Here is a 13,829-nt window from a genome sequence, read left to right on the forward strand (position 1 = left end):
GTCTCTATAGTCAATAGTTCCATTTTCTTGTCATGAGAACTGTTTCTGTTTGGGTCTTCAGAACTTTATTCTTAAGAACTTCTCATCCTTTCTTATTTCATGTGAAGGTGTGTTGGAGAATTAAAGTTGTAAGTCCATCTAAGAAGTAATGGAAAAGTACATATTTGCCATGGGTAAACATGTGTATACATATAGGTACATACACATGCATGAAATATATATACGTATATATTTATAAAACATATACATATATGATTACATGAGCAAATATGCAGGAACATGTATATGTCTGTATACAGATTTTATGCATACATGTGTGTAGACACAGATGTGTGTATTTCTCTGTGTATGGGCATGTACATATTGCATAAAGGTTTATCTATGGCAGACATATATATTTATACATATTTACATACATATGTATATGTTGTTAAGAAGTGAGATAAGTTCTCAAGAATAAAATCTGACAAAACAGAAACAATTTTGATGAAAAGAAAATGGTACAATTGTCTAAAAAGACTAATGTGAAGAACATGAAACTCCCCAAAAAACTTAGTCTTAGATTTTAAAAAGCTACATATATATACATACATACATATATATATATATATATATATATATATATATATATATATAAATATATATATAACCAGAGAGATTTATGATTCCAAAAAGAGGAACCCATCATGCAGTGAGAAAGAGACAGCCAAATAATAACCTCTGTAGTCATTTTTTGTTTTAAGCAATGTCAAAGAGATCTAGAGGACAAGCAAAAGTCCCAGAACATAGGATGAAGTATAGAGGATTTTTAGGTAAACATGGATCAGGGCTAAAGATGCTAATAATGCTTGGAAGGACTGCATTAGAGAACACCACCATCACCAAAAAATACGGCCAAGGGGATGTTGTCATTATGGAAATGATGTAGTCTACATGGACTGTAACTAAGTGTGTGGCTTTATGCACTTCTGTGTGTGTGTGTGTGTGTGTGTGTGTGTCAGACAAAGAGAGAGAGAGAGAGAGAGAGAGAGAGAGAGAGAGAGAGAGAAAGAGAGAGAGAGAACTTTAAATTCAATACTGTTGTCTAGGGCAGGGGTGGGTAACCTGCAGCCTAAAGGCTACCTGTGGCCTTCTAGGTCCTCAAGTGCAGCCCTTTGACTGAATCCAAACTTCACAGAACAAATCACCTCAATAAAAGGATTTGTTCTGTAAAACTTAGACTCAGTCAGAAGGCCACACCCAAGGATCTAGAAGGTCTCATGTATCCTAGAGGTCACAGGTTTCCCATCCCTGGTTAAGGGGATTCGCTACTCTGATTCCTATAGCCAGTACCAGATATTTGGAAAGAACTGTCCCGAGCATAGAAAAGAGCAATTCATCAAACCATTATAGTTTGATAGACATATCCCTTAGGAATATCTAATTCTGTTTTATTTAATTCTGTATTCACCAAATAACCTTCAGATCTATCTATGATTTTATCTCTGCAATGGATCTATTCATTGATATGGAAAGTCCTGTATATAATTTCCTCCCATACATGTTTCCCATTACAAAAGGAAAAATGAAAGAGTTGGTATTCTAATTTTTAATTTAATCTCTGGTGAGTTTGGCTAATCTAAATGGATGCCTTATATTCTGATCACCCTTGGGTGAATTGATAAAATTAAATTTCTGAAAATGGAAGCATCATCGACAATATTTTCATGGCAAAGACACCCCATGAAGTCCAGACTGAGAATTCAGCATGAAAATGAAAAGTTTTTGCACTGACAAAATCAGTAAATCTAGGCTAAGGAAGGAAATTTTTGAATGGGAAAATTTAATATATTTAGTAAGAGTCTGCTATCTAAGAAGTATATAGGCTACCAACACAAATACATAGAATCAAAAGCCTTCCTCTATGTATAATTGGTCAAAGAATGTGAATAAATAGCTCTCAAAAGAATTGCAAACTATTAATAAGAAATATATAAATCACTAGTAATAAGAGAAGTAAAAGTCAAATTTTTTTTGAGCTTTCATCAGACAGCCAGCAAAGGTGAATATTCATAGATGAAGATGCTACAAAATAATGACAATAATAATAATGCACTATTTTAGGAGTTCCAGCCATTCTGGAAAGCAATTTGGAATTAAGCAATGAAAGTGACTATAATGACTGTACTCTGATATAGAGATTTCATTAGAGAGATGTATATAAAAAGGAGTTGAAAGACAGATAGAAAGGCCCATAATACACCAAGATATTCCCATAAGAACAAGGTGGTCATAAATTGAAGCAAATTTTGATTCAAGGATGTAATGGAATATTACTCTTACATAAGAAATAGAATATCAAGAAATTAAAAATAGGAAAATTTATAGGAACTGATAGAAAGTGAACTAAGCAGAATTAGGAAAAAATAATCACAATTATTAAAATAATGTAAATGTAAACAACTTCTATTCCTATTATACAAGAGAACAATTTGTGAAAGACATTGATTCATTTGCTTTAAGTCCTAGAACATTAGAGAATTGTAGCCAACAAAAAGAATTTGTCCTGAATACTCATAGAGGAAATATGAAGTAAATTAAGAGTGCCCATTGCCCAGATTATATTATGCAATCAGATAAAGATTTTCCAACAGTAGTATACCTAGTAGAGTGGAGATGACCATTGTTAGGCCCCAAATTTAACTAGAGTAGGAGAGCAGAATGCATTGCCTTTAGGAAATTGCAAAACTCTGTTCATGACTCCAAGTTTTTTTGCAGAAAAAAAATCTCATATTTTTAAAATCAATATTCTGTTGTTTTAATACTATGAGACATGATGTACAAGTGTCTTAAAAGAATTGAAAGTGAATATCACAGAGAAGATCATAGTGGGTATGAACAAGATGCTCATATAGCCAATGAGGAACTTCAAAGAAAAATAAGAGAAAAGTATATCATCAAGAAAAAATATAATTGAAAAAGAAGAAAAGCTATTAACTTGGTGGGTTACAAATGTTAGAAAGACTGAGAGACTGAGTGTCCCACTTGATGTCATCCAAAAGCAAAGAAAAGATTTACCTTCCACGGCACACTTATGGTCATTACTTTGAAACAACAACTTGGAAAAAATTAGCACTGGATAAGCAGGTAGGAGTTTGGTTGCCATCTGCCTCGTAAGAAGAAATATCCAGATCAATGAGTTCATAAGTCCATTTGAGTTTCTGAATATTTTTATCCTGATTTTATATAACAATAATGATCAGTAATGTTGATAAAGTTCTTAAAAGTTTACAAGTCATTTTACATACATTATCCCATTTGTTATAACAATACTGTGAGCTAGCTACTCCTCAGTTTTACAGAGGAATAAAGTGATAGAAAAATGAACTGATATGCCCAAGGCCAAATGTCAAAGGTAGGATTTGAACCCTGTTATATCTTGACTTTAAGTATATGACTCTGTTGCATCATGCTGCTTCTCATCTGTCAAAAGAAGTTGGTGCACAGGTATTCCAAGTAGTATGGAGGTCAGAATTTTCTTCTTCCTTGACTTTAGTGACACTTACATGTCCTAGTTCTTCACCTAGCTCTATAATATGTCTATTTCTGTCCTCTATACTACTTATTTCTCTCTATTCCCTAAATGTGAGCTTTCCTCAAGGCTTAGACTTTGGTCCTCCAGCTCATTTTTAGGTACTCTCTCCTTATGGCCATTCAACCATTTTCACACCTTATATCATTACTTCTATGCTGGAGATTCCCATGTCTTTTTCTTACCTAAGTTCCAATCCTATATTCTTTATTGATTGCCTAGTAGATATTTCTACGTGTTGTGGTCTGTATGAAATACAACACAAAATTCAACTCATCATCTTGCCATAAACAGGAGAATCTCACATCATTTTTTTCTTTGTGTGTGTCATATCACCATTCTTCTAGCTAAAAGCTATAAAACTTTGGGTTCAGAAAGAATGGGTTATTCCAGGCTCTCAGCAGAAAAGGAAATATGTGGTATTGAGAACATGAAAGACTGAAATGCATTTAAAATATGCTAGATTTTCCAGTTTATGAGACGGGTTTGGCTTTAAATAACCATTCAATTCCAACAAAGCTTTCCACATATGTTAAAGCAGGAAAGTGAGGCTGGTTCAGCAATTTGAATTGTATAAACTCATTTCTTAAAGTAGGTCAATCTCTCATAACACTTTTATTGGAATACTCTGTAGGCTGGGTACAATCTCAGGGGTCAGACTGGGCTCTGTATTTCAGAGGCATATAGAAAAGTTAGAAGAAAGAATTAGGTCAAGATTTAGGAGTAAATATGGAAAGGAAAGAAAAGAAATATTAAGACAATAATAGTAAATGGGGCAACAAGTTTCTGAGCAAAGTATAATTGAAAGACCTGTTGCTCAAAAATCAAAATGTCTAAGTTCCAATCTAATCCTTAATAACTTTGTAACCTTGGGAATGTCATTTGTTTTCCATAAACCCCAATTTCTTTATTTCTAAAAATGATGGAATTGAGTTAAAGGACCTCTGAGGTTCTTACCAGTGGTCCTGTACATCTATAATGTTATGATCTTTGCTCTACTCATTTTTTGCATATTGTAAAAACCCAAGTAAAATGCTATCTCTTCCATAAACAACTGTAAAAAATGATCATTCCATTTTAAGATATTCTGAAGTATCTACAGTCTGTATAATACAATTCAGCCCTCAGTTTTATAGTCATATTTGTCATTGTTCCATGTGTACAACCTTGAACAAACCTCTTAACATCTCTGTACCTCAGTTTACTGATCTACAAAAGTGGTAATAATAATATTTTTAATATCATAAATGTCTTACTCCCTCACTAGAATGTTGTGAAATTAAGTATGATGTTGCATTCAATGCCTTTTGTAAACCATAAAACATTAAATTAGTGCCAAAGGTAGAGGGAAGACCCTAAGAGGGACTCAGTAAAGAGAGGCAAAGAGAAATAATCATCCCTTCTTCCTGCCCAAGACTATGGACTCCTTAACCATGAATTTAACTACTATAATGCCCCATACCTATCATAGTGTTACCTACACATGAGGTAGACATGTGATTGTAACCAGAGTGACCTTTGTTTTCTTTGAGTGACTCAGCTTACCTCATTGAGCCTCACTGGGTGCTGGGGCTTCACTTCCGGGGCAGGAAGCCCAGAAACCATGCCAGGAAGAAGAGAACTTCCTGTGTGATGAGTCATGGGGCTGGCTGAGGGGAGGTGTTGACTCCAGAGCCATGCCCTATTGGGTGTTAACCTAGTCTACGCTAGGGGGAGAGGCCAACTCAAGAACCAATCAGCCCTGGTCATTCAGGAGGCACTTGATGATGTCAAAAACTCTATAAGAGGGGAGAGGACAGCTTGAAGAGCTCTCTTTCCTTTTCCAGTTGGCACAGCAGCAGTGGGGAGCGTGACTCTGGGCCATTGTATGAATTATATGGGGTCTGTCTGTTGATATTTGTAATTTGTTTGTATTTTGGTTTTGAGGTTCGGCATGCTGGTTCTTTTCCCCCAAACTAAATGAATGTTGTGAACCTCAGGGTGCTGGTTTTTTCCCCTGAAGTAAGTCAATGAAATTGTATTTGGTCTGTCTCTTGATGCTTGTCTCTTTGCTCCCCTGAACTAACTAAATGCTAACTGAATGCTGGCGTTTTCCCCTGAACTAAATGAATGTTGTCTGTATGCTAACTGAATGCTGGATTAAGGTAAGCTGGTCAACCCCTTCACCATGCTTTCCTTGTTTAAGCAGATAAAAAGAACCTGTGCTTTCCCGGCAGCCTCCCAGCATCCCAGCAGCCTCCTGGGTGCTGGCTGTGTGGGGAACTTACGCCCCCACAGAAGCTTCTAACAGAAGCTGCTAGCTGGGTTGTTAATACAGTGATGTAGTAAATAGAGTCTTGAGACTGAATTCAAATATTTCCCCAGACATTTAAGACTGAGTGAACCTTGGCAAGTCATTTAACTTCTGTCTGCTTCAGTTTCCTGGTCTTTAAATTTGGGATAATAATAGCACTTACACCTCAAGTTATTGTATGGATAAAAAAATACAATGACATTTGTAAGGTACTTTGTGAAATTTAAAGTCCTGTGTAAGTGCTAGCTATCATCACCATCATCATCATCATTATAATTATTATCACTATTATACTACCCTGCTAAGATCAAAGTCCCTCTCTAGTTCTTCTTTGTCTATAATCCAGGTAAATTTTGTACTCATTAGTCTACCATGTAATGATTTCCATATTCTGGTCCAGTTTACCTCTTCAATCTTATTTCCCATTATTGATCCTATGAACCCTTTCTCTGGCCAAAATAGCCTTCAAACAGAGGATTATCATACATATTTTGACCTTTAAATGCTGTAATTCTCTCACCACTCTTCTGCCTTTGTTTAAGTCCTACCATTCCTTCAAAGGTCAATTCAAGTCATATTTTATCTCTGAAACTCACTATGATAACCATAGATAATTGTTTCCTTTCAAATCTTTTAGTTGAACACCTATTCTCTGCACTACTCTTCTCCAATTTAACATATGCTGCCTTACCTTTTATTTCCCTTTTCATGTATAGTTGTTTTTTCTCTCTCTCTCTCTCTCTGACTAGATCTCTAAGGTCCTTGAGGGCAGAGAATTGATCTGAGAATCGTTTCTATCCTCCGCACAAATTGGCCCAGTGTCATATGCATAGTCAACACTCAATAAATATTGCAGCATGGGGTACTGGAAAGTGCTTGGCCTAGACTCAGGAGAGACTTGGGGTCAAATCTCAGTATGTACACTAATTAACTCTTATGACCATGAGAAAATCACCAGCCTTCTCTAGAGGTCATTTTCCTAATTAGTAAAATGGAGATAATAATACTTTAGGCATTTACCTCACAGGATTATTGTTAGAATCAAATGAGGTAATTTATGAAGTGATTTGTAAACTTTAAAGCCCTTCACAAATGTCATCTATTCCTTCTTGATTTATTAGTCCAAGATTACAGTTAGACTTTATACAGGCTTTTTCTTCCTTAAGTTAAGACAATATGGATATATGCATAATAACTCTCTCCTTTAAATAACCAGGAAAGATTTGGTAACTTAAACATTGTCTCTTAAAGTTGGTGGCTGAGAAGAGGGTCAAAAACTGTCGATGCTGGAGACACACAGCAAGATTCCTTCCTGAAAACAATAGGGGTTCCAATTAGAAATGAACTAAGAAAAGCTTGTACTGCAAGCCTGAAGATACAGCTTTTTTTTAACAATTGGAAAACATCTGTTTTTCACAAATGTCGTGTTAGTAACATCAAATATGGAATAATGTAGAGCAACAAATGCAGGCAGATCTACAATTGCTGTGGTTTTGAATATAGAAATCCTGCCCTAATTAGAAGCCACTAGTAGACTGAGTGGGGCAAATTTCCAAGCTAGGCGAGGCTGCAGGGTGGACAGGACAGATCTGTAGGCTAGGAGAGAGCCTGGCATGTGGAGCTACACCAGACCACACCAAAGCTGAAGTGGCTGTGGAATTCAGCCAGCATTCCAGGCTGGGCACACGAAATTGGTGGTGATCCTCAGGCTTCCCAGCCCAGGATGGGAGTCTGTTGGAGCTATGGGAGGCAGCAGTGCAGCACCTGTGGCTGTGGGAACAACTACTCTTTAGGCTTGCAGCCCATAGTCTAAAGGTTTGAAACTTGATGAGATATAGAGCACATTCCTCCCTTCCTAACCAAAATAATACTGCCTCAGGAGAAACCCTGAAATAGAGGAGCCAGAAGTGGAACTTCAGTAGCCAAACAGCAGGAATTCCTGAGCCCCAGGGGGGTGGAGCCAGCAAGGGTCAACACCAGGAACCTAGAGGTGCCTTCCCACACCAGGACAGATAATAGCTGAGACCACCCATGCTTTAGCACAGCACTGGGGGAAGAGGAGACTTCCAGCAGCCAGATCACCCTTCCCCCACACCTCAAGAAACTAGAGGCCATACCACACAAAGCCAGTGAGCAGGCCCACAGATCCCAACACAAGAAGCTTGGGACAGAGCCCACTGAGCCCTCAAAGCAGAAATGCACTTTAAAGCCAGGAAAAAGTTAATCAACATGAAGAAGCACTTGAGGAAACTGAGGACCATTGATTCTTTTTATGGAAAAAGGGAAGATCAAAATACCAACTCAGGAACAGGAGAGCATGGATATTATACCCACCTCTGAAACCTTAAAAGGGAATGTGAACTTATCTCAAGCCCAAAAAGCATTCCTGGAAGAGCTCAAGGAGGATTTTACAAACCAAATTATGGAGAAAAAAGAAAAAATGGAAAAAAATCACTGATGAGCAAGAATCTTTAAAAAGTAAAATTGACAAAATGGCTAAGGAGATGCAGAATCTAATTAGAGAGAATGATGCCCTAAGAAATAAAATTAACCAGATGGAAAAGGAGACTCAGAAGCAAAATGAAGGCAACAATTCAATAAAAATTAGAATTAAGCAAATGGAAGCTAATGACTCTATGAGGCATCAAGAATCAGTCAAACAGGGGAAGCTAGGTGGCACAGTGAGTAGAGCACTGGCCCTGGAGTCAGGAGGACTTGAGTTCAAATCTGGCCTCAGACACTTGACAAACTTAATACCTATGTGACCTTGGGCAAGTCACTTAACTCCAATTGCCCTGCCTTCCTCCTCCAAAAAAAAAAAAAAGACCAAAAGAATCAATCAAACAAAATCTAAAGAATGGAAAAATAGAAGAAAATGTGAAGTATCTGATTGGAAAAGCAACTGACCTGGAAAATAGATTCAAGAGAGACAAACTAGGAATTATTGGCTACCAGAATGCCATGATTAAAAAAATATCCTGGAGAGTATCTTCCAAGTAATCACAAGGATAACTACCCCAAGGTCCTAGAACCGGGAGATAAAATAGTCATTGAAAGAATTCACTGATCACCCCCTGAAAGAGATCCCAAATTGAAAACTCCAAGAAATATTATAGCCGAATTCCAGAATTATCAGGATTAAAAAAATATATAATTAAGAGATGTAAAGGGATGGTTCTGGAAGAAGAGGTAAGGAGGTAGTAGAAAAGGGTAAATTACATCACATGAAGAGGCACAAAAACATATTACAGCAGAGGGAAAGAAGGGAGGGAGAAGAGCAGTGTTTGAGCTTTACTCTTATCAGATTTGGTTCAAGAATGGAATAACGTACTTTAATAAGTACAGGAATCAAACTTGTCCTACAGGCAGTAGGAGGGGAAAGGGGAAAGAAAAGGGAGGGGGGGGGGTTAAGAAGGGAGGGAAGAAGTAACAAGCGTAAAAAGGTAAGATAAGGGAGGGGAATAAGGGGGAGGGTAAACTGAGGAAGGCAGTGGTCAAAAGCAAAATTATTTTGAGGAGTAGAAGAGAGAAGGGAGAAATAAAAGCATCAGTGGGGGGTGGAATAGGAGAGAGAAAAATTCACAGATAGTAATCATAATTGTGAATGTGAATGGGATGAACTCTCCCAGAAAATGGATGTAGATAGCAGAATGGATTAAAACCATAATCCTACCATATGTTGTTTACAAGAAACACATTTGAAACAGAGGGATACACACAGGGTAAAGGTAAAAGGCTGGAGAAGAATATATTGTGCTTCAGCTAAAGGAAAAAAAAAAGCATGGGTAGCAATCCTAATCTCAGACAAAGCAAAAGCAAAGATGGATCTAATTAAAAGAGTTAAGGAAGGACACTATATCCTGCTAAAAGGCACCATAGACAATGAAGCAATATCATTATTTAGTATATATGCAGCAATTGGTACAGCATGCAAATTCTTAGAGAAGAAGTTAAGGGAGTTACAGGACATACACAGCAAAATTATAATAGTGGGGGACCTCAACCTCCACCTCTCTGAACTGGATAAATCTAACTTCAAAATAAACAAGAAAGAAGTTAAGGAGGTAAATAGAATTTTAGAAAAGGCAGATAAGAGAGAACTCTGGACAAAACTGAATGGACCAAAAGGAATATCATTTTTTCTCAGTGGTATATGGCAAATACTCAAAAATTGACCATGTAGTAGGGCATAAAACCTCGCAATCCAGTGCAGAAAGGCAGAAATAGTCAATGCATCATTTTCAGATCATGATGCAATAAAAATTATTCATAATAAAGGACCATGGAAAAATAAACTAAAAATTAGTTGGAAACTAAATAATCTAATCCTAAAGAATTAGTGGGGCAAAAAAGAAATCATAGAAACAATTAATAACTTAATTCAAGAGAATGACAATAAAGAGACAACATACCAAAACTTACGGGATGCAGCAAAAGCAATTCTTTGGGGAAGTTTTATATCTCTAAATGCTTACATCAATAAAATAGAGAAAAAGGAGATTAGTGAATTGGGCATTTAACCGAAAAAAACTAGAAAAAGAACAAACTGAAAACCCCCAATACCAAATTAGAAGTACTGAACATCAAAGGAGAGATTGATAAAATTGAAATCAAGAAAATTATTAAACTAATGAATAAAACTAAGAGCTTGTTTTGTGAAAAATCCAATAAAATTGATAAATCCTTGGTCAATTTGATTTAAAAAAAGAAAGAAGAAAACAAAATTACCAGTATCAAAAATTAAGAGAGTGAATTCACCTCCAATGAAGAAGAAATTAAGACAATAATTAGACATCATTTTGCCCAATTGTATGACCATAAATTTGACAACCTTCGGGACATGGACGAATAGTTACAAAAATATAAATTGTCCAGGTTAACAGAAGAGGAAGTAAAATACCTAAATAACCCCATCTCAGAAAAAGAAATTGAGCAAGCCACCAACGAACTCCCTAGGAAAAAAATCTCCAGGGCCAGATGGTTTTACATGTGAATTCTATCAAACATTTAAAGAACAATTAATTCCCATACTTTATAAACTATTTGGGAAAATAGATGAAGAAGGAGTCCTACCAAATCATTTACATGATACAAATATGGTACTAATACCCAAACCAGGAAGAGTCAAAACAGAGAAAGAAAATTATAGTCCAATTTCTGTAATGAATATTGATGTAAAAATTTTAAATAAAATATTAGCAAAAAGATTGCATCAACTTATCATGAGAACAATACACTACAACCAGGTAGGATTTATTCCAGGAATGCAAGTCTGGTTCAGTATTAAGAAAACTATCAGCATAATTGATCATATCAACAACAAAACTAGCAGAAATCATATGATCATCTCAATAGACGCAGAAAAAACCTTTGACAAAATACAACACCCATTCCTATTAAAAACACTAGAAAGCATAGGAATAAATGGAGCCTTCCTTAAAATTGTAAATAGCATCTACCTAAAATCAGAAAAGCATTATATGTAACAGGGATAAGCTAGATGCATTCCCAATAAGATCAGGGTTGAAACAAGGATGTACATTATCATCTCTATTATTCAGTTTGGTACTAGAAATTTTAGCTGTAGCAATAAGAAGAAAAAGAAATTGAAGGAATTAGAACAGGCAAAGAAGAAAATAAATTATCACTTTTTGCAGATGATATGATGATTTTCTTAGAGAATCCTAGAGATCCAAGTAAAAAGCTACTAAAAATAATAAAAAAAAAAACTTTAGCAAAGTTGCAGGACATAAAATAAATCCACATAAATTCTTGGCATTCCTATGCATTACTAACAAAGACCAACAGCAAGAGATAGAAGGAGAAATTGCATTTAAAGTTACTATATACACTAAAAAATATTTGGGAGTCTACCTGCCAAGACAAACCCAGGGCCTATATGAATATTATTACAAAACACTTTTCACACAAATAAAGTCAGATCTAAATAAATGGAAAAATATCAGTTGTTCATGGTTAGGCTAAGCTATTATAATAAAAATGACAATTTAACCGAAATTAATTTACTTATGCAGTGCCATACCCATCGAACTACCAAACAATTATTTTACAGAGCTGGATAAAAGAATACCAAATTCATCTGGAAGAACAAGAGGTCCAAAATATCAAGGGAATTAATGAAAAGAAATGCTAGGGAAGATGGCCTAGCCATACCAAATATGAAACTGTACTATAAAGCAGCAGTCATCAAAACTACTTGGTACTGGCTAAGAAACAGAGTGGTGGATCAGTGGAATAGGCTAGGTACACAAGATGTAGTAGTCAAAGACTATAGCAACCTACTCTTTGATAAACCCAAAGAATCCAGCTTCTGGGCTAAGAATTCACTATTTCACAAAAACTGCTGGGAAAATTGGAAAATAGTAGGGCAGAAACTGGACATAGACCAATATCTTACACCATATACCAAAATAAAGTCAAAATGGGTACATGATTTAGGAATAAAGGCTGACACTATAAGCAATTTGGGAAAGCAAGGAATAGTTTACCTTTCAGATATATAGGAAAGGGAATAATTCATGACCCAACAAGAGATAGAGAGCATTAAGAAATGCAAAATGAGTAATTTTGATTATGTTAAATTAAAAAAGTTTTTGTATAAAAAAGGCCAATGCAACAAAGATTAGGAGGGAAACAGAAAATTGAGAGAAAATCCTTACTACCAGTGGCTGTGATAAAGGCCTCATATCTAAAATATACAGGGAACTGAGCAAATTTATAGGAATGCAAGTCATTCCCCAATTGAGAAATAGTCAAAGGATATGAACAGGCAGTTTTCAGAGGAAGAAATTAAAGCTGTCTATAGGCATATGAAAAAATTCTCTAAATCACTACTGATTAGAGAAATGCAAATCAAAACAACTCTTAGGTACCACATTTCTCCTGTCAGATTGGCTAACATGACAAAAACAGGAAAATTATAAATGCTGGAGGATATGTGGGAAAATTGGAACACTGTTATATTGTTGGTGGAGTTGTTAACCGATCCAGCCATTCTGGAGAGCAATTTGGAATTATGCCCAAAGGGCTATAATAATGTGCATACCCTTTTACACAGCAATACCACTTCTCTCCCAAAGAGATCACCCAAGTGGGAAAAGGACTTGTGTGTCCAAAAATATTTATAGCAGCTCTTTTTATGGTAGCAAAGAATTGGAAATCAAGGGGATGCTCATTAATTGGGGAATGTCTAAGCAAGTTGCAGTATATGAATGTAATGGAATACTATTGTGGTATAAGAAATGGGGAAGATACGGACTTCATAATAACCTGGTAAGACCTACATCATATAATGCTGAGTGAGGGGAGCAGAACCAGGAGAACATTGTACACAACCACAGACACATTGTTTCTGTGATGACTAATGTTAATAGACTTGGCTCCTCTAAGCAATACAAGGTTCAAGACAACTCCAAAGGACTTATGATGGAAAGAGCTATCTACATCCAGATAAAGAACTATGGAGACTGAATGCAGATTGAGACAAACTATTTGCTCTCTTTTTTTATCTTTTTTTTTGGTTTTGTTTTTTCTTTCTCATGATTCATTCCATTGGTTATAATTCTTCTTTATAACTTGGCTATTGTGTAAATAAATTTAATGCCGAAGTATATGTAGAACATATATCAGATTCCATACCATCTTGGGGGGAAGGGGGAGCAGAGGGAGGGGAAGAAAATTTGGAACTCAAAAACATGTGGAACTGAGTTTTGTAAACTAAAAATAAAAAAAATCTTAATTTTAAAAAAAGAAAAAAGAAATCCTGCCCTAAACACTCTCAATGCAGCATTTGCTATGTGCCCTTTCAAATGAAGACGCTGTCCAAAAAGGTTAGTTTCTGTTTCATTTAATCTGCAATCCTTTTCCCAGTCCAAATTGTTCTGCATTGCCGCTCTCTGGTCAACTGAGGAGATGAATGAATCTAGGTGGCTTCAAGTCATTACA

The sequence above is a fragment of the Trichosurus vulpecula genome, chromosome 4 (assembly GCF_011100635.1).
Source record: "Trichosurus vulpecula isolate mTriVul1 chromosome 4, mTriVul1.pri, whole genome shotgun sequence".
Lineage (NCBI taxonomy): Eukaryota > Metazoa > Chordata > Mammalia > Diprotodontia > Phalangeridae > Trichosurus > Trichosurus vulpecula.